This window comes from Ictalurus punctatus, chromosome 29 (genome assembly GCF_001660625.3).
Source record: "Ictalurus punctatus breed USDA103 chromosome 29, Coco_2.0, whole genome shotgun sequence".
Taxonomy (NCBI): Eukaryota; Metazoa; Chordata; class Actinopteri; order Siluriformes; family Ictaluridae; genus Ictalurus; species Ictalurus punctatus.
Window position 1 is genome coordinate 4,503,757 of NC_030444.2, and position 24,243 is coordinate 4,527,999.

General features: G+C 43.0%; 13 non-coding genes across 13 annotated transcripts; all 13 read right to left on the minus strand.

The window, feature by feature from the left end:
* Window positions 1-2,857: 2,857 nt before the first annotated feature.
* trnai-aau (transfer RNA isoleucine (anticodon AAU)) lies at window positions 2,858-2,931 on the minus strand. Its single transcript has one exon. It is a non-coding gene; the product is annotated as a tRNA-Ile (tRNA).
* Window positions 2,932-4,790: 1,859 nt separating this feature from the next.
* On the minus strand, window positions 4,791-4,864 carry trnai-aau (transfer RNA isoleucine (anticodon AAU)). Its single transcript has one exon. It is a non-coding gene; the product is annotated as a tRNA-Ile (tRNA).
* A 1,723-nt stretch (window positions 4,865-6,587) lies between these two features.
* trnai-aau (transfer RNA isoleucine (anticodon AAU)) lies at window positions 6,588-6,661 on the minus strand. Its single transcript has one exon. It is a non-coding gene; the product is annotated as a tRNA-Ile (tRNA).
* A 1,643-nt stretch (window positions 6,662-8,304) lies between these two features.
* trnai-aau (transfer RNA isoleucine (anticodon AAU)) lies at window positions 8,305-8,378 on the minus strand. Its single transcript has one exon. It is a non-coding gene; the product is annotated as a tRNA-Ile (tRNA).
* A 1,947-nt stretch (window positions 8,379-10,325) lies between these two features.
* On the minus strand, window positions 10,326-10,399 carry trnai-aau (transfer RNA isoleucine (anticodon AAU)). Its single transcript has one exon. It is a non-coding gene; the product is annotated as a tRNA-Ile (tRNA).
* Window positions 10,400-12,038: 1,639 nt separating this feature from the next.
* trnai-aau (transfer RNA isoleucine (anticodon AAU)) lies at window positions 12,039-12,112 on the minus strand. Its single transcript has one exon. It is a non-coding gene; the product is annotated as a tRNA-Ile (tRNA).
* Window positions 12,113-13,741: 1,629 nt separating this feature from the next.
* On the minus strand, window positions 13,742-13,815 carry trnai-aau (transfer RNA isoleucine (anticodon AAU)). The gene has a single exon. It is a non-coding gene; the product is annotated as a tRNA-Ile (tRNA).
* A 1,633-nt stretch (window positions 13,816-15,448) lies between these two features.
* On the minus strand, window positions 15,449-15,522 carry trnai-aau (transfer RNA isoleucine (anticodon AAU)). The gene has a single exon. It is a non-coding gene; the product is annotated as a tRNA-Ile (tRNA).
* Window positions 15,523-16,873: 1,351 nt separating this feature from the next.
* trnai-aau (transfer RNA isoleucine (anticodon AAU)) lies at window positions 16,874-16,947 on the minus strand. Its single transcript has one exon. It is a non-coding gene; the product is annotated as a tRNA-Ile (tRNA).
* Window positions 16,948-18,298: 1,351 nt separating this feature from the next.
* Window positions 18,299-18,372, minus strand: trnai-aau (transfer RNA isoleucine (anticodon AAU)). Its single transcript has one exon. It is a non-coding gene; the product is annotated as a tRNA-Ile (tRNA).
* Window positions 18,373-19,347: 975 nt separating this feature from the next.
* Window positions 19,348-19,421, minus strand: trnai-aau (transfer RNA isoleucine (anticodon AAU)). Its single transcript has one exon. It is a non-coding gene; the product is annotated as a tRNA-Ile (tRNA).
* Window positions 19,422-21,455: 2,034 nt separating this feature from the next.
* trnai-aau (transfer RNA isoleucine (anticodon AAU)) lies at window positions 21,456-21,529 on the minus strand. Its single transcript has one exon. It is a non-coding gene; the product is annotated as a tRNA-Ile (tRNA).
* A 975-nt stretch (window positions 21,530-22,504) lies between these two features.
* trnai-aau (transfer RNA isoleucine (anticodon AAU)) lies at window positions 22,505-22,578 on the minus strand. The gene has a single exon. It is a non-coding gene; the product is annotated as a tRNA-Ile (tRNA).
* Window positions 22,579-24,243: the final 1,665 nt, after the last annotated feature.

Consider the following 24,243-nt stretch of genomic DNA (forward strand, 5'->3'; position numbering starts at 1 on the left):
TGGGCAGCTCTACCATTATCCCCTCTTGGTAGAATAAACACGGTAAAAATTAACATTCTTCCAAAATTCCTCTACCTTTTCCAGTCCATCCCTTTGTTTTTGCCCAAATCTTTCTTCAAGAATATAGACCAATTAATCTCCTCTTTTGTATGGGCAGGGAAAACTCCCAGGGTTTCCAAATTTTCACTTCAGAGGAGTCGACTAAGTGGTGGCCTCTCCTTGCCCAATTTCATGTATTATTATTGGGCGGCTAATATTCAGAAACTGGTGTTCTGGGTGCAGGCCCCCTCTCTTCCATGGTGCCACTTAGAAGCTTGTACTTCAACCTCCCTCCCTGCTATGGTGTTCTCCTCCCTTCCTATAGCCCTTTCACAATACATGGATAATCCAATAGTATGTACCTCTCTAAAAATTTTCTATCAGTTTCGCCGTCATTTTAAATCCATCTCGGCCTCAACCATGGCAACTATATGTAATAGCCACCTCTTTCCCCCCTCCTTTATGGATTCCACATTCTCTTTGTGGGAAAAGAAGGGTCTGAAATGCTTTGAGGATCTTTTCATTAATAATGTGTTTGCAAACTTTTCTGAATTATCCTCGTCATTCAGCCTGCCTCCGTCTCACCTATTCCGTTTCTTTCAAGTTAGGCATTGTGTCTCCTCCCTATTCGCTGGTTTTCCCTCCTTACCTACAAAGTCTGCATGGGAAGAGGTGTTCAAGCTGAATCCTAATAAGGGTGGCATTATTTCACGGATATATGCAATGATCTGGTCACAGGACGATTCTTACAATATCAAAACCATTGGTGCTTGGGAAGAGGAATTGGGCCTGGAGCTTGAGGATGATTACTGGGGCAGAGCGTTAGATAATATACGTACCACCACGTCTTGTGCTAGACTTAGTTTCATACAATTTAAAGTGGTCCATAGAGCTCACCTCTCTAGGAGGAAACTGTCTAAAATATATCCCAATGATCCTGACATGTGTGAAAAATGCAAACTTTCGCTCTGTAACCTCAGTGATATATTTGCACTTTGTCCCAAATTGCAGAACTTTTGGAACTCTTTCTTCAAAACTATGTCCGACGTTCTTAAAATCAAATTAGATGTCTGTCCTTTAATTGCCATCTTTGGTGTTCCATCTCAGCGTCAACCTCTGAACCATAAACAAGCTAGTGTTGTGGCCTTTGCATCGTTACTTGCTCGGCGCAGATTACTGTTGTCTTGGACCTCTCCACAACCCCCCTCTATATCAGTCTGGCTTAAAGACTTAATCTTCTTTTTAAAACTTGAAAAAATCAAGTACAACATCAGAGGCAGTGGTGACTCATTTTTGGGAAAATGGGCACAATTTATTACTTACTTCAATGATGTACGCACCCTGGTGGTGGATTGAGGAGAGGTGGATTGTAATTCCTGATCATCTTACCCCTTTTTTTTGTTGTTGTTGTTTTGGGTTTGTATGTTTGTTAGTTTTTTTGTTTGTTTTTGTTTGTTTGTTTGTTTGTTTTTTGTGTTTATTTTTTTTCTTTGGTTGTTTGTTTATTGTTTTTTTGTTTCACCCTTATTTTTGGTTTTGGCTGTGGTTGTTTGTTGGGGTTGTTGGGTGTGGGGTTATGTAAAATGTAAATTTTCAATAAAAATTCTATAATCAAAAAAAAAAAAAAAAAAAAAAATCCCATAAAAGTAACTTCGGAATAACCTTAATCAACATGTGAATGTAATGCAATCAGCAAAAATTTGTACATATGGGCGTTAGTTATGGTGCAACAAGTTGTCATAAAAACACACATATGTAGTCAGTACAAACAGTATTTCTCAGTTTTTCTTGTGATGTACCTGTGTGACACTTTACCTGTGTGCCGTTAACTTTGCCTAGACAAGACCATACACCAAATTCAGGGCAAGGAGAGCCAGGCAATGAGGACATTAGTCAGGGAAGCAAAGAAGCATTAAAGTTTAATTCTCAAGCAGCTTGAGAGATCTGCAAGTCAGATTAGAGACGCTGGAGAACCATAGCCTGGATACTCCTCAAAGCTGGGACTTACGATCGATTGGTGAGCCCTATTAAATCCCATTGGGAGTTTGGAGAAAGGGATGCTGAAAACTCACCAAACGTGGAAAAACTCTCTCAACAGGCAGGTACTTTCTCTGGCGTGTTGTGGGAAATCAGTTATAGACAGACAGCACATCATGGTGGACAACTTTAACATTGCCTAGACGAGACCATCCACCAAATTCAGGGCAAGGAGAGCCAGGCAATGAGGACATTAGTCAGGGAAGCAAACAAGCATTAAAGCTTAATTCTCAAGCAGCTTGAGAGATCTGCAAGTCAGATTAGAGACGTTGGACAGCCATAGCCTGGATACTCCTCAAAGCTGGGACTTAGGAGAGATTTGTGAGCCCTATTAAATCCCATTGGGAGTTTGGAGAAAGGGATGCTGGAAACATATCAAAACAGGCAGATATTTTCTCCAGCTTCTTGTGGGAAATCAGTTAAAGACAGAAAGCACATCATGGTGGACAACTTTAACATTGCCTAGACGAGACCATCCACCAAATTCAGGGCAAGGAGAACCAGGTAAGGAGGACATTAGTCAGGGAAGCAAACAAGCATTAAAGTTTAATTCTCCAGCAGCTTGAGAGATCTGCAAGTCAGATTAGAGATGCTGGAAAATCACAACCTGGATACTCCTCAAAACTGGGGCTTATGACAGATTGGTGAGCCCTATTTAATCCCATTGGGAGTTTGGAGAAAGGGATGCTGGCAACATGTTCACAAGAAGCAGTTATCTTTTCCAGCTTCATGTGAGAAATCAGCTAAAGACAGACAGCACATCATGGTGGACTACTTTAGTTGGCCAGTATGGGGATTGAACCCATGACCTTGGCGTTATTAGCACCACGCTCTAACCAACTGAGCTAACCAGCCTGGAACCACTTGGCTGGGACCATGACACATACAGTTAGACTTGGATTTTAACAGATTAAAAATAAAATCTTTTAGAACTCCCTACAGGAACAGAGCATTGCAGAAACACTCCAATTCTTCAAAATCCCATAAAAGTAACCTCGGAATAACCTTAATCAACATGTGAATGTAATGCAATCAGCAAAAAATTGTACATATGGGCTAGTTAGTAATGGTGCAACAAGTTGTCATAAAAATACACATATGTAGTCAGTACAAACAGGATTTCTCAGTTTTTCTTGTGATGTACCTGTGTGACTCTTTACCTGTGTGCCTTTAACTTTGCCTAGACGAGACCATCCACCAAATTCAGGGCAAGGAGAGCCAGGCAATGAGGACATTAGTCAGGGAAGCAAAGAAGCATTAAAGTTTAATTCTCAAGCAGCTTGAGAGATCTGCAAGTCAGATTAGAGACGTTGGACAGCCATAGCCTGGATACTCCTCAAAGCTGGGACTTAGGAGAGATTTGTGAGCCCTATTAAATCCCATTGGGAGTTTGGAGAAAGGGATGCTGGAAACAAATCAAAACAGGCAGATATTTTCTCCAGCTTCTTGTGGAGGGTAAGCAGGACATTAGTCAGGGAAGCAAACAAGCATTAAAGTTTAATTCTCAAGCAGCTTGAGAGATCTGCCAGTCAGATTAGAGACGTTGGACAGCCATAGATAGATAGATAGATAGATAGATAGCCATAGACCTGGATACTCCTCAAAGCTGGGACTTAGGAGAGATTGGTGAGCCCTATTAAATCCCATTGGGAGTTTGGAGAAAGGGATGCTGAAAACTCACCAAACGTGGAAAAACTCTCTCAACAGGCAGGTACTTTCTCTGGCGTGTTGTGGGAAATCAGTTATAGACAGACAGCACATCATGGTGGACAACTTTAACATTGCCTAGACGAGACCATCCACCAAATTCAGGGCAAGGAGAGCCAGGCAATGAGGACATTAGTCAGGGAAGCAAACAAGCATTAAAGTTTAATTCTCAAGCAGCTTGAGAGATCTGCAAGTCAGATTAGAGACGTTGGACAGCCATAGCCTGGATACTCCTCAAAGCTGGGACTTAGGAGAGATTTGTGAGCCCTATTAAATCCCATTGGGAGTTTGGAGAAAGGGATGCTGGAAACATATCAAAACAGGCAGATATTTTCTCCAGCTTCTTGTGGAGGGTAAGCAGGACATTAGTCAGGGAAGCAAACAAGCATTAAAGGTTAATTCTCAAGCAGCTTGAGAGATCTGCCAGTCAGATTAGAGACGTTGGACAGCCATAGATAGATAGATAGATAGATAGATAGATAGATAGATAGCCATAGACCTGGATACTCCTCAAAGCTGGGACTTAGGAGAGATTGGTGAGCCCTATTAAATCCCATTGGGAGTTTGGAGAAAGGGATGCTGAAAACTCACCAAACGTGGAAAAACTCTCTCAACAGGCAGGTACTTTCTCTGGCGTGTTGTGGGAAATCAGTTATAGACAGACAGCACATCATGGTGGACAACTTTAACATTGCCTAGACGAGACCATCCACCAAATTCAGGGCAAGGAGAGCCAGGCAATGAGGACATTAGTCAGGGAAGCAAACAAGCATTAAAGTTTAATTCTCAAGCAGCTTGAGAGATCTGCAAGTCATATTAGAGACGTTGGACAGCCATAGCCTGGATACTCCTCAAAGCTGGGACTTAGGAGAGATTTATGAGCCCTATTAAATCCCATTGGGAGTTTGGGATGCTGGAAACATGTTCACAAGAAGCAGTTATCTTTTCCAGCTTCATGTGAGAAATCAGCTAAAGACAGACAGCACATCATGGTGGACTACTTTAGTTGGCCAGTATGGGGATTGAACCCATGACCTTGGCGTTATTAGCACCACGCTCTAACCAACTGAGCTAACCAGCCTGGAACCACTTGAAGAAACTGTCCCTGGCTGGGACCATGACACGTACAGTTAGACTTGGATTTTAACAGATTAAAAATAAAATCTTTTAGAACTCCCTACAGGAACAGAGCATTGCAGAAACACTCCAATTCTTCAAAATCCCATAAAAGTAACCTCGGAATAACCTTAATCAACATGTGAATGTAATGCAATCAGCAAAAAATTGTACATATGGGCTAGTTAGTAATGGTGCAACAAGTTGTCATAAAAATACACATATGTAGTCAGTACAAACAGGATTTCTCAGTTTTTCTTGTGATATACCTGTGTGACTCTTTACCTGTGTGCCTTTAACTTTGCCTAGACGAGACCATCCACCAAATTCAGGGCATGGAGAACCAGGTAAGCAGGACATTAGTCAGGGAAGCAAACAAGCATTAAAGTTTAATTCTCAAGCAGCTTGAGAGATCTGCCAGTCAGATTAGAGACGTTGGAAAGCCATAGATAGATAGATAGATAGATAGATAGATAGCCATAGACCTGTATACTCCTCAAAGCTGGGACTTAGGAGAGATTGGTGAGCCCTATTAAATCCCATTGGGAGTTTGGAGAAAGGGATGCTGAAAACTCACCAAACGTGGAAAAACTCTCTCAACAGGCAGGTACTTTCTCTGGCGTGTTGTGGGAAATCAGTTATAGACAGACAGCACATCATGGTGGACAACTTTAAGATTGCCTAGACGAGACCATCCACCAAATTCAGGGCAAGGAGAACCAGGTAAGCAGGACATTAGTCAGGGAAGCAAACAAGCATTAAAGTTTAATTCTCAAGCAGCTTGAGAGATCTGCCAGTCAGATTAGAGACGTTGGACAGCCATAGATAGATAGATAGATAGATAGATAGCAATAGACCTGGATACTCCTCAAAGCTGGGACTTAGGAGAGATTGGTGAGCCCTATTAAATCCCATTGGGAGTTTGGAGAAAGGGATGCTGAAAACTCACCAAACGTGGAAAAACTCTCTCAACAGGCAGGTACTTTCTCTGGCGTGTTGTGGGAAATCAGTTATAGACAGACAGCACATCATGGTGGACAACTTTAACATTGCCTAGACGAGACCATCCACCAAATTCAGGGCAAGGAGAGCCAGGCAATGAGGACATTAGTCAGGGAAGCAAACAAGCATTAAAGTTTAATTCTCAAGCAGCTTGAGAGATCTGCAAGTCAGATTAGAGACGTTGGACAGCCATAGCCTGGATACTCCTCAAAGCTGGGACTTAGGAGAGATTTGTGAGCCCTATTAAATCCCATTGGGAGTTTGGAGAAAGGGATGCTGGAAACATATCAAAACAGGCAGGTACTTTCTCTGGCGTGTTGTGGGAAATCAGTTATAGACAGACAGCACATCATGGTGGACAACTTTAACATTGCCTAGACGAGACCATCCACCAAATTCAGGGCAAGGAGAGCCAGGCAATGAGGACATTAGTCAGGGAAGCAAACAAGCATTAAAGTTTAATTCTCAAGCAGCTTGAGAGATCTGCAAGTCATATTAGAGACGTTGGAAAGCCATAGCCTGGATACTCCTCAAAGCTGGGACTTAGGAGAGATTTGTGAGCCCTATTAAATCCCATTGGGAGTTTGGGATGCTGGAAACATGTTCACAAGAAGCAGTTATCTTTTCCAGCTTCATGTGAGAAATCAGCTAAAGACAGACAGCACATCATGGTGGACTACTTTAGTTGGCCAGTATGGGCATTGAACCCATGACCTTGGCGTTATTAGCACCACGCTCTAACCAACTGAGCTAACCAGCCTGGAACCACTTGAAGAAACTGTCCCTGGCTGGGACCATGACACGTACAGTTAGACTTGGATTTTAACAGATTAAAAATAAAATCTTTTAGAACTCCCTACAGGAACAGAGCATTGCAGAAACACTCCAATTCTTCAAAATCCCATAAAAGTAACCTCGGAATAACCTTAATCAACATGTGAATGTAATGCAATCAGCAAAAAATTGTACATATGGGCTAGTTAGTAATGGTGCAACAAGTTGTCATAAAAATACACATATGTAGTCAGTACAAACAGGATTTCTCAGTTTTTCTTGTGATGTACCTGTGTGACACTTTACCTGTGTGCCTTTAACTTTGCCTAGACGAGACCATCCACCAAATTCAGGGCATGGAGAACCAGGTAAGCAGGACATTAGTCAGGGAAGCAAACAAGCATTAAAGTTTAATTCTCAAGCAGCTTGAGAGATCTGCCAGTCAGATTAGAGACGTTGGAAAGCCATAGATAGATAGATAGATAGATAGATAGATAGATAGCCATAGACCTGTATACTCCTCAAAGCTGGGACTTAGGAGAGATTGGTGAGCCCTATTAAATCCCATTGGGAGTTTGGAGAAAGGGATGCTGAAAACTCACCAAACGTGGAAAAACTCTCTCAACAGGCAGGTACTTTCTCTGGCGTGTTGTGGGAAATCAGTTATAGACAGACAGCACATCATGGTGGACAACTTTAAGATTGCCTAGACGAGACCATCCACCAAATTCAGGGCAAGGAGAACCAGGTAAGCAGGACATTAGTCAGGGAAGCAAACAAGCATTAAAGTTTAATTCTCAAGCAGCTTGAGAGATCTGCAAGTCAGATTAGAGACGTTGGACAGCCATAGCCTGGATACTCCTCAAAGCTGGGACTTAGGAGAGATTTGTGAGCCCTATTAAATCCCATTGGGAGTTTGGAGAAAGGGATGCTGGAAACAAATCAAAACAGGCAGATATTTTCTCCAGCTTCTTGTGGAGGGTAAGCAGGACATTAGTCAGGGAAGCAAACAAGCATTAAAGTTTAATTCTCAAGCAGCTTGAGAGATCTGCCAGTCAGATTAGAGACGTTGGACAGCCATAGATAGATAGATAGATAGATAGATAGCCATAGACCTGTATACTCCTCAAAGCTGGGACTTAGGAGAGATTGGTGAGCCCTATTAAATCCCATTGGGAGTTTGGAGAAAGGGATGCTGAAAACTCACCAAACGTGGAAAAACTCTCTCAACAGGCAGGTACTTTCTCTGGCGTGTTGTGGGAAATCAGTTATAGACAGACAGCACATCATGGTGGACAACTTTAACATTGCCTAGACGAGACCATCCACCAAATTCAGGGCAAGGAGAGCCAGGCAATGAGGACATTAGTCAGGGAAGCAAACAAGCATTAAAGTTTAATTCTCAAGCAGCTTGAGAGATCTGCAAGTCAGATTAGAGACGTTGGACAGCCATAGCCTGGATACTCCTCAAAGCTGGGACTTAGGAGAGATTTGTGAGCCCTATTAAATCCCATTGGGAGTTTGGAGAAAGGGATGCTGGAAACATATCAAAACAGGCAGGTACTTTCTCTGGCGTGTTGTGGGAAATCAGTTATAGACAGACAGCACATCATGGTGGACAACTTTAGTTGGCCAGTATGGGGATTGAACCCATGAACTTGGCGTTATTAGCACCACGCTCTAACCAACTGAGCTAACCGGCCTGGAACCCCTTGAAGACTCTGTCCCCGGCTGGGACCATGACACGTACAGTTAGACTTGGATTTTAACAGATTAAAAATAAAATCTTTTAGAACTCCCTACAGGAACAGAGCATTGCAGAAACACTCCAATTCTTCAAAATCCCATAAAAGTAACCTCGGAATAACCTTAATCAACATGTGAATGTAATGCAATCAGCAAAAAATTGTACATATGGGCTAGTTAGTAATGGTGCAACAAGTTGTCATAAAAATACACATATGTAGTCAGTACAAACAGGATTTCTCAGTTTTGTACCTGTGTGACTCTTTACCTGTGTGCCTTTAACTTTGCCTAGACGAGACCATCCACCAAATTCAGGGCATGGAGAACCAGGTAAGCAGGACATTAGTCAGGGAAGCAAACAAGCATTAAAGTTTAATTCTCAAGCAGCTTGAGAGATCTGCCAGTCAGATTAGAGACGTTGGAAAGCCATAGATAGATAGATAGATAGATAGATAGCCATAGACCTGTATACTCCTCAAAGCTGGGACTTAGGAGAGATTGGTGAGCCCTATTAAATCCCATTGGGAGTTTGGAGAAAGGGATGCTGAAAACTCACCAAACGTGGAAAAACTCTCTCAACAGGCAGGTACTTTCTCTGGCGTGTTGTGGGAAATCAGTTATAGACAGACAGCACATCATGGTGGAAAACTTTAAGATTGCCTAGACGAGACCATCCACCAAATTCAGGGCAAGGAGAACCAGGTAAGCAGGACATTAGTCAGGGAAGCAAACAAGCATTAAAGTTTAATTCTCAAGCAGCTTGAGAGATCTGCAAGTCAGATTAGAGACGTTGGACAGCCATAGCCTGGATACTCCTCAAAGCTGGGACTTAGGAGAGATTTGTGAGCCCTATTAAATCCCATTGGGAGTTTGGAGAAAGGGATGCTGGAAACAAATCAAAACAGGCAGATATTTTCTCCAGCTTCTTGTGGAGGGTAAGCAGGACATTAGTCAGGGAAGCAAACAAGCATTAAAGGTTAATTCTCAAGCAGCTTGAGAGATCTGCCAGTCAGATTAGAGACGTTGGACAGCCATAGATAGATAGATAGATAGATAGATAGATAGCCATAGACCTGGATACTCCTCAAAGCTGGGACTTAGGAGAGATTGGTGAGCCCTATTAAATCCCATTGGGAGTTTGGAGAAAGGGATGCTGAAAACTCACCAAACGTGGAAAAACTCTCTCAACAGGCAGGTACTTTCTCTGGCGTGTTGTGGGAAATCAGTTATAGACAGACAGCACATCATGGTGGACAACTTTAACATTGCCTAGACGAGACCATCCACCAAATTCAGGGCAAGTAGAGCCAGGCAATGAGGACATTAGTCAGGGAAGCAAACAAGCATTAAAGTTTAATTCTCAAGCAGCTTGAGAGATCTGCAAGTCAGATTAGAGACGTTGGACAGCCATAGCCTGGATACTCCTCAAAGCTGGGACTCAGGAGAGATTTGTGAGCCCTATTAAATCCCATTGGGAGTTTGGAGAAAGGGATGCTGGAAACATATCAAAACAGGCAGGTACTTTCTCTGGCGTGTTGTGGGAAATCAGTTATAGACAGACAGCACATCATGGTGGACAACTTTAACATTGCCTAGACGAGACCATCCACCAAATTCAGGGCAAGGAGAGCCAGGCAATGAGGACATTAGTCAGGGAAGCAAACAAGCATTAAAGTTTAATTCTCAAGCAGCTTGAGAGATCTGCAAGTCATATTAGAGACGTTGGAAAGCCATAGCCTGGATACTCCTCAAAGCTGGGACTTAGGAGAGATTTGTGAGCCCTATTAAATCCCATTGGGAGTTTGGGATGCTGGAAACATGTTCACAAGAAGCAGTTATCTTTTCCAGCTTCATGTGAGAACACAGCTAAAGACAGACAGCACATCATGGTGGACTACTTTAGTTGGCCAGTATGGGGATTGAACCCATGACCTTGGCGTTATTAGCACCACGCTCTAACCAACTGAGCTAACCGGCCTGGGACCACTTGAAGAAACTGTCCCTGGCTGGGACCATGACACGTACAGTTAGACTTGGATTTTAACAGATTAAAAATAAAATCTTTTAGAACTCCCTACAGGAACAGAGCATTGCAGAAACACTCCAATTCTTCAAAATCCCATAAAAGTAACCTCGGAATAACCTTAATCAACATGTGAATGTAATGCAATCAGCAAAAAATTGTACATATGGGCTAGTTAGTAATGGTGCAACAAGTTGTCATAAAAATACACATATGTAGTCAGTACAAACAGGATTTCTCAGTTTTTCTTGTGATGTACCTGTGTGACTCTTTACCTGTGTGCCTTTAACTTTGCCTAGACGAGACCATCCACCAAATTCAGGGCATGGAGAACCAGGTAAGCAGGACATTAGTCAGGGAAGCAAACAAGCATTAAAGTTTAATTCTCAAGCAGCTTGAGAGATCTGCCAGTCAGATTAGAGACGTTGGAAAGCCATAGATAGATAGATAGATAGATAGATAGATAGCCATAGACCTGTATACTCCTCAAAGCTGGGACTTAGGAGAGATTGGTGAGCCCTATTAAATCCCATTGGGAGTTTGGAGAAAGGGATGCTGGAAACTCACCAAACGTGGAAAAACTCTCTCAACAGGCAGGTACTTTCTCTGGCGTGTTGTGGGAAATCAGTTATAGACAGACAGCACATCATGGTGGACAACTTTAAGATTGCCTAGACGAGACCATCCACCAAATTCAGGGCAAGGAGAACCAGGTAAGCAGGACATTAGTCAGGGAAGCAAACAAGCATTAAAGTTTAATTCTCAAGCAGCTTGAGAGATCTGCAAGTCAGATTAGAGACGTTGGACAGCCATAGCCTGGATACTCCTCAAAGCTGGGACTTAGGAGAGATTTGTGAGCCCTATTAAATCCCATTGGGAGTTTGGAGAAAGGGATGCTGGAAACAAATCAAAACAGGCAGATATTTTCTCCAGCTTATTGTGGAGGGTAAGCAGGACATTAGTCAGGGAAGCAAACAAGCATTAAAGTTTAATTCTCAAGCAGCTTGAGAGATCTGCCAGTCAGATTAGAGACGTTGGACAGCCATAGATAGATAGATAGATAGATAGATAGCCATAGACCTGTATACTCCTCAAAGCTGGGACTTAGGAGAGATTGGTGAGCCCTATTAAATCCCATTGGGAGTTTGGAGAAAGGGATGCTGAAAACTCACCAAACGTGGAAAAACTCTCTCAACAGGCAGGTACTTTCTCTGGCGTGTTGTGGGAAATCAGTTATAGACAGACAGCACATCATGGTGGACAACTTTAACATTGCCTAGACGAGACCATCCACCAAATTCAGGGCAAGGAGAGCCAGGCAATGAGGACATTAGTCAGGGAAGCAAACAAGCATTAAAGTTTAATTCTCAAGCAGCTTGAGAGATCTGCAAGTCAGATTAGAGACGTTGGACAGCCATAGCCTGGATACTCCTCAAAGCTGGGACTTAGGAGAGATTTGTGAGCCCTATTAAATCCCATTGGGAGTTTGGAGAAAGGGATGCTGGAAACATATCAAAACAGGCAGGTACTTTCTCTGGCGTGTTGTGGGAAATCAGTTATAGACAGACAGCACATCATGGTGGACTACTTTAGTTGGCCAGTATGGGGATTGAACCCATGACCTTGGCGTTATTAGCACCACGCTCTAACCAACTGAGCTAACCGGCCTGGAACCACTTGAAGAAACTGTCCCTGGCTGGGACCATGACACGTACAGTTAGACTTGGATTTTAACAGATTAAAAATAAAATCTTTTAGAACTCCCTACAGGAACAGAGCATTGCAGAAACACTCCAATTCTTCAAAATCCCATAAAAGTAACCTCGGAATAACCTTAATCAACATGTGAATGTAATGCAATCAGCAAAAAATTGTACATATGGGCTAGTTAGTAATGGTGCAACAAGTTGTCATAAAAATACACATATGTAGTCAGTACAAACAGGATTTCTCAGTTTTTCTTGTGATGTACCTGTGTGACTCTTTACCTGTGTGCCTTTAACTTTGCCTAGACGAGACCATCCACCAAATTCAGGGCATGGAGAACCAGGTAAGCAGGACATTAGTCAGGGAAGCAAACAAGCATTAAAGTTTAATTCTCAAGCAGCTTGAGAGATCTGCCAGTCAGATTAGAGACGTTGGAAAGCCATAGATAGATAGATAGATAGATAGATAGCCATAGACCTGTATACTCCTCAAAGCTGGGACTTAGGAGAGATTGGTGAGCCCTATTAAATCCCATTGGGAGTTTGGAGAAAGGGATGCTGAAAACTCACCAAACGTGGAAAAACTCTCTCAACAGGCAGGTACTTTCTCTGGCGTGTTGTGGGAAATCAGTTATAGACAGACAGCACATCATGGTGGACAACTTTAAGATTGCCTAGACGAGACCATCCACCAAATTCAGGGCAAGGAGAACCAGGTAAGCAGGACATTAGTCAGGGAAGCAAACAAGCATTAAAGTTTAATTCTCAAGCAGCTTGAGAGATCTGCAAGTCAGATTAGAGACGTTGGACAGCCATAGCCTGGATACTCCTCAAAGCTGGGACTTAGGAGAGATTTGTGAGCCCTATTAAATCCCATTGGGAGTTTGGAGAAAGGGATGCTGGAAACAAATCAAAACAGGCAGATATTTTCTCCAGCTTCTTGTGGAGGGTAAGCAGGACATTAGTCAGGGAAGCAAACAAGCATTAAAGGTTAATTCTCAAGCAGCTTGAGAGATCTGCCAGTCAGATTAGAGACGTTGGACAGCCATAGATAGATAGATAGATAGATAGATAGCCATAGACCTGGATACTCCTCAAAGCTGGGACTTAGGAGAGATTGGTGAGCCCTATTAAATCCCATTGGGAGTTTGGAGAAAGGGATGCTGAAAACTCACCAAACGTGGAAAAACTCTCTCAACAGGCAGGTACTTTCTCTGGCGTGTTGTGGGAAATCAGTTATAGACAGACAGCACATCATGGTGGACAACTTTAACATTGCCTAGACGAGACCATCCACCAAATTCAGGGCAAGGAGAGCCAGGCAATGAGGACATTAGTCAGGGAAGCAAACAAGCATTAAAGTTTAATTCTCAAGCAGCTTGAGAGATCTGCAAGTCAGATTAGAGACGTTGGACAGCCATAGCCTGGATACTCCTCAAAGCTGGGACTTAGGAGAGATTTGTGAGCCCTATTAAATCCCATTGGGAGTTTGGGATGCTGGAAACATGTTCACAAGAAGCAGTTATCTTTTCCAGCTTCATGTGAGAAATCAGCTAAAGACAGACCGCACATCATGGTGGACTACTTTAGTTGGCCAGTATGGGGATTGAACCCATGACCTTGGCGTTATTAGCACCACGCTCTAACCAACTGAGCTAACCGGCCTGGAACCACTTGAAGAAACTGTCCCTGGCTGGGACCATGACACGTACAGTTAGACTTGGATTTTAACAGATTAAAAATAAAATCTTTTAGAACTCCCTACAGGAACAGAGCATTGCAGAAACACTCCAATTCTTCAAAATCCCATAAAAGTAACCTCGGAATAACCTTAATCAACATGTGAATGTAATGCAATCAGCAAAAAATTGTACATATGGGCTAGTTAGTAATGGTGCAACAAGTTGTCATAAAAATACACATATGTAGTCAGTACAAACAGGATTTCTCAGTTTTTCTTGTGATGTACCTGTGTGACTCTTTACCTGTGTGCCTTTAACTTTGCCTAGACGAGACCATCCACCAAATTCAGGGCATGGAGAACCAGGTAAGCAGGACATTAGTCAGGGAAGCAAACAAGCATTAAAGTTTAATTCTCAAGCAGCTTGAGAGATCTGCCAGTCAGATTAGAGACGTTGGAAAGCCATAGATAGATAGATAGATAGATAGATAGATAGCCATAGACCTGGATACTCCTCAAAGCTGGGACTTAGGAGAGATTGGTGAGCCCTATTAAATCCCATTGGGAGTTTGGAGAAAGGGATGCTGAAAACTCACCAAACGTGGAAAAACTCTCTCAACAGGCAGGTACTTTCTCTGGCGTGTTGTGGGAAATCAGTTATAGACAGACAGCACATCATGGTGGACAACTTTAACATTGCCTAGATGAGACCATCCACCAAATTCAGGGCAAGGAGAACCAGGTAAGCAGGACATTAGTCAGGGAAGCAAACAAGCATTAAAGTTTAATTCTCAAGCAGCTTGAGAGATCTGCAAGTCAGATTAGAGACGTTGGACAGCCATAGCCTGGATACTCCTCAAAGCTGGGACTTAGGAGAGATTTGTGAGCCCTATTAAATCCCATTGGGAGTTTGGAGAAAGGGATGCTGGAAACAAATCAAAACAGGCAGATATTTTCTCCAGCTTCTTGTGGAGGGTAAGCAGGACATTAGTCAGGGAAGCAAACAAGCATTAAAGGTTAATTCTCAAGCAGCTTGAGAGATCTGCCAGTCAGATTAGAGACGTTGGACAGCCATAGATAGATAGATAGATAGATAGATAGCCATAGACCTGGATACTCCTCAAAGCTGGGACTTAGGAGAGATTGGTGAGCCCTATTAAATCCCATTGGGAGTTTGGAGAAAGGGATGCTGAAAACTCACCAAACGTGGAAAAACTCTCTCAACAGGCAGGTACTTTCTCTGGCGTGTTGTGGGAAATCAGTTATAGACAGACAGCACATCATGGTGGACAACTTTAACATTGCCTAGACGAGACCATCCACCAAATTCAGGGCAAGGAGAGCCAGGCAATGAGGACATTAGTCAGGGAAGCAAACAAGCATTAAAGTTTAATTCTCAAGCAGCTTGAGAGATCTGCAAGTCAGATTAGAGACGTTGGACAGCCATAGCCTGGATACTCCTCAAAGCTGGGACTTAGGAGAGATTTGTGAGCCCTATTAAATCCCATTGGGAGTTTGGGATGCTGGAAACATGTTCACAAGAAGCAGTTATCTTTTCCAGCTTCATGTGAGAAATCAGCTAAAGACAGACCGCACATCATGGTGGACTACTTTAGTTGGCCAGTATGGGGATTGAACCCATGACCTTGGCGTTATTAGCACTACGCTCTAACCAACTGAGCTAACCGGCCTGGAACCACTTGAAGAAACTGTCCCTGGCTGGGACCATGACACGTACAGTTAGACTTGGATTTTAACAGATTAAAAATAAAATCTTTTAGAACTCCCTACAGGAACAGAGCATTGCAGAAACACTCCAATTCTTCAAAATCCCATAAAAGTAACCTCGGAATAACCTTAATCAACATGTGAATGTAATGCAATCAGCAAAAAATTGTACATATGGGCTAGTTAGTAATGGTGCAACAAGTTGTCATAAAAATACACATATGTAGTCAGTACAAACAGGATTTCTCAGTTTTTCTTGTGATGTACCTGTGTGACTCTTTACCTGTGTGCCTTTAACTTTGCCTAGACGAGACCATCCACCAAATTCAGGGCATGGAGAACCAGGTAAGCAGGACATTAGTCAGGGAAGCAAACAAGCATTAAAGTTTAATTCTCAAGCAGCTTGAGAGATCTGCCAGTCAGATTAGAGACGTTGGAAAGCCATAGATAGATAGATAGATAGATAGATAGATAGCCATAGACCTGGATACTCCTCAAAGCTGGGACTTAGGAGAGATTGGTGAGCCCTATTAAATCCCATTGGGAGTTTGGAGAAAGGGATGCTGAAAACTCACCAAACGTGGAAAAACTCTCTCAACAGGCAGGTACTTTCTCTGGCGTGTTGTGGGAAATCAGTTATAGACAGACAGCACATCATGGTGGACAACTTTAACATTGCCTAGACGAGACCATCCACCAAATTCAGGGCAAGGAGAACCAGGTAAGCAGGACATTAGTCAGGGAAGCAAACAAGCATTAAAGTTTAATTCTCAAGCAGCTTGAGAGATCTGCAAGTCAGATTAGAGACGTTGGACAGCCATAGCCTGGATACTCCTCAAAGCTGGGACTTAGGAGAGATTTGTGAGCCCTATTAAATCCCATTGGGAGTTTGGAGAAAGGGATGCTGGAAACAAATCAAAACAGGCAGGTACTTTCTCTGGCGTGTTGTGGGAAATCAGTTATAGACAGACAGCACATCATGGTGGACAACTTTAACATTGCCTAGACGAGACCATCCACCAAATTCAGGGCAAGGAGAGCCAGGCAATGAGGACATTAGTCAGGGAAGCAAACAAGCATTAAAGTTTAATTCTCAAGCAGCTTGAGAGATCTGCAAGTCATATTAGAGATGTTGGAAAGCCATAGCCTGGATACTCCTCAAAGCTGGGACTTAGGAGAGATTTGTGAGCCCTATTAAATCCCATTGGGAGTTTGGGATGCTGGAAACATGTTCACAAGAAGCAGTTATCTTTTCCAGCTTCATGTGAGAAATCAGCTAAAGACAGACAGCACATCATGGTGGACTACTTTAGTTGGCCAGTATGGGGATTGAACCCATGACCTTGGCGTTATTAGCACCACGCTCTAACCAACTGAGCTAACCGGCCTGGAACCACTTGAAGAAACTGTCCCTGGCTGGGACCATGACACGTACAGTTAGACTTGGATTTTAACAGATTAAAAATAAAATCTTTTAGAACTCCCTACAGGAACAGAGCATTGCAGAAACACTCCAATTCTTCAAAATCCCATAAAAGTAACCTCGGAATAACCTTAATAAACATGTGAATGTAATGCAATCAGCAAAAAATTGTACATATGGGCTAGTTAGTAATGGTGCAACAAGTTGTCATAAAAATACACATATGTAGTCAGTACAAACAGGATTTCTCAGTTTTTCTTGTGATGTACCTGTGTGACTCTTTACCTGTGTGCCTTTAACTTTGCCTAGACGAGACCATCCACCAAATTCAGGGCATGGAGAACCAGGTAAGCAGGACATTAGTCAGGGAAGCAAACAAGCATTAAAGTTTAATTCTCAAGCAGCTTGAGAGATCTGCCAGTCAGATTAGAGACGTTGGAAAGCCATAGATAGATAGATAGATAGATAGATAGATAGCCATAGACCTGTATACTCCTCAAAGCTGGGACTTAGGAGAGATTGGTGAGCCCTATTAAATCCCATTGGGAGTTTGGAGAAAGGGATGCTGAAAACTCACCAAACGTGGAAAAACTCTCTCAACAGGCAGGTACTTTCTCTGGCGTGTTGTGGGAAATCAGTTATAGACAGACAGCACATCATGGTGGACAACTTTAACATTGCCTAGACGAGACCATCCACCAAATTCAGGGCAAGGAGAACCAGGTAAGCAGGACATTAGTCAGGGAAGCAAACAAGCATTAAAGTTTAATTCTCAAGCAGCTTGAGAGATCTGCAAGTCAGATTAGAGACGTTGGACAGCCATAGCCTGGATACTCCTCAAAGCTGGGACTTAGGAGAGATTTGTGAGCCCTATTAAATCCCATTGGGAGTTTGGAGAAAGGGATGCTGGAAACAAATCAAAACAGGCAGGTACTTTCTCTGGCGTGTTGTGGGAAATCAGTTATAGACAGACAGCACATCATGGTGGACAACTTTAACATTGCCTAGACGAGACCATCCACCAAATTCAGGGCAAGGAGAGCCAGGCAATGAGGACATTAGTCAGGGAAGCAAACAAGCATTAAAGTTTAATTCTCAAGCAGCTTGAGAGATCTGCAAGTCATATTAGAGATGTTGGAAAGCCATAGCCTGGATACTCCTCAAAGCTGGGACTTAGGAGAGATTTGTGAGCCCTATTAAATCCCATTGGGAGTTTGGGATGCTGGAAACATGTTCACAAGAAGCAGTTATCTTTTCCAGCTTCATGTGAGAAATCAGCTAAAGACAGACAGCACATCATGGTGGACTACTTTAGTTGGCCAGTATGGGGATTGAACCCATGACCTTGGCGTTATTAGCACCACGCTCTAACCAACTGAGCTAACCGGCCTGGAACCACTTGAAGAAACTGTCCCTGGCTGGGACCATGACACGTACAGTTAGACTTGGATTTTAACAGATTAAAAATAAAATCTTTTAGAACTCCCTACAGGAACAGAGCATTGCAGAAACACTCCAATTCTTCAAAATCCCATAAAAGTAACCTCGGAATAACCTTAATCAACATGTGAATGTAATGCAATCAGCAAAAAATTGTACATATGGGCTAGTTAGTAATGGTGCAACAAGTTGTCATAAAAATACACATATGTAGTCAGTACAAACAGGATTTCTCAGTTTTTCTTGTGATGTACCTGTGTGACTCTTTACCTGTGTGCCTTTAACTTTGCCTAGACGAGACCATCCACCAAATTCAGGGCATGGAGAACCAGGTAAGCAGGACATTAGTCAGGGAAGCAAACAAGCATTAAAGTTTAATTCTCAAGCAGCTTGAGAGATCTGCCAGTCAGATTAGAGACGTTGGACAGCCATAGCCTGGATACTCCTCAAAGCTGGGACTTAGGAGAGATTTGTGAGCCCTATTAAATCCCATTGGGAGTTTGGAGAAAGGGATGCTGGAAACAAATCAAAACAGGCAGGTACTTTCTCTGGCGTGTTGTGGGAAATCAGTTATAGACAGACAGCACATCATGGTGGACAACTTTAACATTGCCTAGACGAGACCACCCACCAAATTCAGGGCAAGGAGAGCCAGGCAATGAGGACATTAGTCAGGGAAGCAAACAAGCATTAAAGTTTAATTCTCAAGCAGCTTGAGAGATCTGCAAGTCATATTAGAGATGTTGGAAAGCCATAGCCTGGATACTCCTCAAAGCTGGGACTTAGGAGAGATTTGTGAGCCCTATTAAATCCCATTGGGAGTTTGGGATGCTGGAAACATGTTCACAAGAAGCAGTTATCTTTTCCAGCTTCATGTGAGAAATCAGCTAAAGACAGACAGCACATCATGGTGGACTACTTTAGTTGGCCAGTATGGGGATTGAACCCATGACCTTGGCGTTATTAGCACCACGCTCTAACCAACTGAGCTAACCGGCCTGGAACCACTTGAAGAAACTGTCCCTGGCTGGGACCATGACACGTACAGTTAGACTTGGATTTTATCAAGTCTAACTGTGGGTAAAAATAAAATCTTTTAGAACTCCCTACAGGAACAGAGCATTGCAGAAACACTCCAATTCTTCAAAATCCCATAAAAGTAACCTCGGAATAACCTTAATCATTTTATTTTACCCACCAAATTCAGGGCAAGGAGAACCAGGTAAGCAGGACATTAGTCAGGGAAGCAAACAAGCATTAAAGTTTAATTCTCAAGCAGCTTGAGAGATCTGCAAGTCAGATTAGAGACGTTGGACAGCCATAGCCTGGATACTCCTCAAAGCTGGGACTTAGGAGAGATTTGTGAGCCCTATTAAATCCCATTGGGAGTTTGGAGAAAGGGATGCTGGAAACAAATCAAAACAGGCAGATATTTTCTCCAGCTTCTTGTGGAGGGTAAGCAGGACATTAGTCAGGGAAGCAAACAAGCATTAAAGTTTAATTCTCAAGCAGCTTGAGAGATCTGCCAGTCAGATTAGAGACGTTGGACAGCCATAGATAGATAGATAGATAGATAGATAGCCATAGACCTGTATACTCCTCAAAGCTGGGACTTAGGAGAGATTGGTGAGCCCTATTAAATCCCATTGGGAGTTTGGAGAAAGGGATGCTGAAAACTCACCAAACGTGGAAAAACTCTCTCAACAGGCAGGTACTTTCTCTGGCGTGTTGTGGGAAATCAGTTATAGACAGACAGCACATCATGGTGGACAACTTTAACATTGCCTAGACGAGACCATCCACCAAATTCAGGGCAAGGAGAGCCAGGCAATGAGGACATTAGTCAGGGAAGCAAACAAGCATTAAAGTTTAATTCTCAAGCAGCTTGAGAGATCTGCAAGTCAGATTAGAGACGTTGGACAGCCATAGCCTGGATACTCCTCAAAGCTGGGACTTAGGAGAGATTTGTGAGCCCTATTAAATCCCATTGGGAGTTTGGAGAAAGGGATGCTGGAAACAAATCAAAACAGGCAGATATTTTCTCCAGCTTCTTGTGGAGGGTAAGCAGGACATTAGTCAGGGAAGCAAACAAGCATTAAAGGTTAATTCTCAAGCAGCTTGAGAGATCTGCCAGTCAGATTAGAGACGTTGGACAGCCATAGATAGATAGATAGATAGATAGATAGATAGATAGCCATAGACCTGGATACTCCTCAAAGCTGGGACGTAGGAGAGATTGGTGAGCCCTATTAAATCCCATTGGGAGTTTGGAGAAAGGGATGCTGAAAACTCACCAAACGTGGAAAAACTCTCTCAACAGGCAGGTACTTTCTCTGGCGTGTTGTGGGAAATCAGTTATAGACAGACAGCACATCATGGTGGACAACTTTAACATTGCCTAGACGAGACCATCCACCAAATTCAGGGCAAGGAGAGCCAGGCAATGAGGACATTAGTCAGGGAAGCAAACAAGCATTAAAGTTTAATTCTCAAGCAGCTTGAGAGATCTGCAAGTCAGATTAGAGAAGTTGGACAGCCATAGCCTGGATACTCCTCAAAGCTGGGACTTAGGAGAGATTTGTGAGCCCTATTAAATCCCATTGGGAGTTTGGAGAAAGGGATGCTGGAAACAAATCAAAACAGGCAGGTACTTTCTCTGGCGTGTTGTGGGAAATCAGTTATAGACAGACAGCACATCATGGTGGACAACTTTAACATTGCCTAGACGAGACCATCCACCAAATTCAGGGCAAGGAGAGCCAGGCAATGAGGACATTAGTCAGGGAAGCAAACAAGCATTAAAGTTTAATTCTCAAGCAGCTTGAGAGATCTGCAAGTCATATTAGAGATGTTGGAAAGCCATAGCCTGGATACTCCTCAAAGCTGGGACTTAGGAGAGATTTGTGAGCCCTATTAAATCCCATTGGGAGTTTGGGATGCTGGAAACATGTTCACAAGAAGCAGTTATCTTTTCCAGCTTCATGTGAGAAATCAGCTAAAGACAGACAGCACATCATGGTGGACTACTTTAGTTGGCCAGTATGGGGATTGAACCCATGACCTTGGCGTTATTAGCACCACGCTCTAACCAACTGAGCTAACCGGCCTGGAACCACTTGAAGAAACTGTCCCTGGCTGGGACCATGACACGTACAGTTAGACTTGGATTTTAACAGATTAAAAATAAAATCTTTTAGAACTCCCTACAGGAACAGAGCATTGCAGAAACACTCCAATTCTTCAAAATCCCATAAAAGTAACCTCGGAATAACCTTAATCAACATGTGAATGTAATGCAATCAGCAAAAAATTGTACATATGGGCTAGTTAGTAATGGTGCAACAAGTTGTCATAAAAATACACATATGTAGTCAGTACAAACAGGATTTCTCAGTTTTTCTTGTGATGTACCTGTGTGACTCTTTACCTGTGTGCCTTTAACTTTGCCTAGACGAGACCATCCACCAAATTCAGGGCATGGAGAACCAGGTAAGCAGGACATTAGTCAGGGAAGCAAACAAGCATTAAAGTTTAATTCTCAAGCAGCTTGAGAGATCTGCCAGTCAGATTAGAGACGTTGGACAGCCATAGCCTGGATACTCCTCAAAGCTGGGACTTAGGAGAGATTTGTGAGCCCTATTAAATCCCATTGGGAGTTTGGAGAAAGGGATGCTGGAAACAAATCAAAACAGGCAGGTACTTTCTCTGGCGTGTTGTGGGAAATCAGTTATAGACAGACAGCACATCATGGTGGACAACTTTAACATTGCCTAGACGAGACCACCCACCAAATTCAGGGCAAGGAGAGCCAGGCAATGAGGACATTAGTCAGGGAAGCAAACAAGCATTAAAGTTTAATTCTCAAGCAGCTTGAGAGATCTGCAAGTCATATTAGAGATGTTGGAAAGCCATAGCCTGGATACTCCTCAAAGCTGGGACTTAGGAGAGATTTGTGAGCCCTATTAAATCCCATTGGGAGTTTGGGATGCTGGAAACATGTTCACAAGAAGCAGTTATCTTTTCCAGCTTCATGTGAGAAATCAGCTAAAGACAGACAGCACATCATGGTGGACTACTTTAGTTGGCCAGTATGGGGATTGAACCCATGACCTTGGCGTTATTAGCACCACGCTCTAACCAACTGAGCTAACCGGCCTGGAACCACTTGAAGAAACTGTCCCTGGCTGGGACCATGACACGTACAGTTAGACTTGGATTTTATCAAGTCTAACTGTGGGTAAAAATAAAATCTTTTAGAACTCCCTACAGGAACAGAGCATTGCAGAAACACTCCAATTCTTCAAAATCCCATAAAAGTAACCTCGGAATAACCTTAATCATTTTATTTTACCCACCAAATTCAGGGCAAGGAGAACCAGGTAAGCAGGACATTAGTCAGGGAAGCAAACAAGCATTAAAGTTTAATTCTCAAGCAGCTTGAGAGATCTGCAAGTCAGATTAGAGACGTTGGACAGCCATAGCCTGGATACTCCTCAAAGCTGGGACTTAGGAGAGATTTGTGAGCCCTATTAAATCCCATTGGGAGTTTGGAGAAAGGGATGCTGGAAACAAATCAAAACAGGCAGATATTTTCTCCAGCTTCTTGTGGAGGGTAAGCAGGACATTAGTCAGGGAAGCAAACAAGCATTAAAGTTTAATTCTCAAGCAGCTTGAGAGATCTGCCAGTCAGATTAGAGACGTTGGACAGCCATAGATAGATAGATAGATAGATAGATAGCCATAGACCTGTATACTCCTCAAAGCTGGGACTTAGGAGAGATTGGTGAGCCCTATTAAATCCCATTGGGAGTTTGGAGAAAGGGATGCTGAAAACTCACCAAACGTGGAAAAACTCTCTCAACAGGCAGGTACTTTCTCTGGCGTGTTGTGGGAAATCAGTTATAGACAGACAGCACATCATGGTGGACAACTTTAACATTGCCTAGACGAGACCATCCACCAAATTCAGGGCAAGGAGAGCCAGGCAATGAGGACATTAGTCAGGGAAGCAAACAAGCATTAAAGTTTAATTCTCAAGCAGCTTGAGAGATCTGCAAGTCAGATTAGAGACGTTGGACAGCCATAGCCTGGATACTCCTCAAAGCTGGGACTTAGGAGAGATTTGTGAGCCCTATTAAATCCCATTGGGAGTTTGGAGAAAGGGATGCTGGAAACAAATCAAAACAGGCAGATATTTTCTCCAGCTTCTTGTGGAGGGTAAGCAGGACATTAGTCAGGGAAGCAAACAAGCATTAAAGGTTAATTCTCAAGCAGCTTGAGAGATCTGCCAGTCAGATTAGAGACGTTGGACAGCCATAGATAGATAGATAGATAGATAGATAGATAGATAGCCATAGACCTGGATACTCCTCAAAGCTGGGACGTAGGAGAGATTGGTGAGCCCTATTAAATCCCATTGGGAGTTTGGAGAAAGGGATGCTGAAAACTCACCAAACGTGGAAAAACTCTCTCAACAGGCAGGTACTTTCTCTGGCGTGTTGTGGGAAATCAGTTATAGACAGACAGCACATCATGGTGGACAACTTTAACATTGCCTAGACGAGACCATCCACCAAATTCAGGGCAAGGAGAGCCAGGCAATGAGGACATTAGTCAGGGAAGCAAACAAGCATTAAAGTTTAATTCTCAAGCAGCTTGAGAGATCTGCAAGTCAGATTAGAGACGTTGGACAGCCATAGCCTGGATACTCCTCAAAGCTGGGACTTAGGAGAGATTTGTGAGCCCTATTAAATCCCATTGGGAGTTTGGAGAAAGGGATGCTGGAAACATATCAAAACAGGCAGGTACTTTCTCTGGCGTG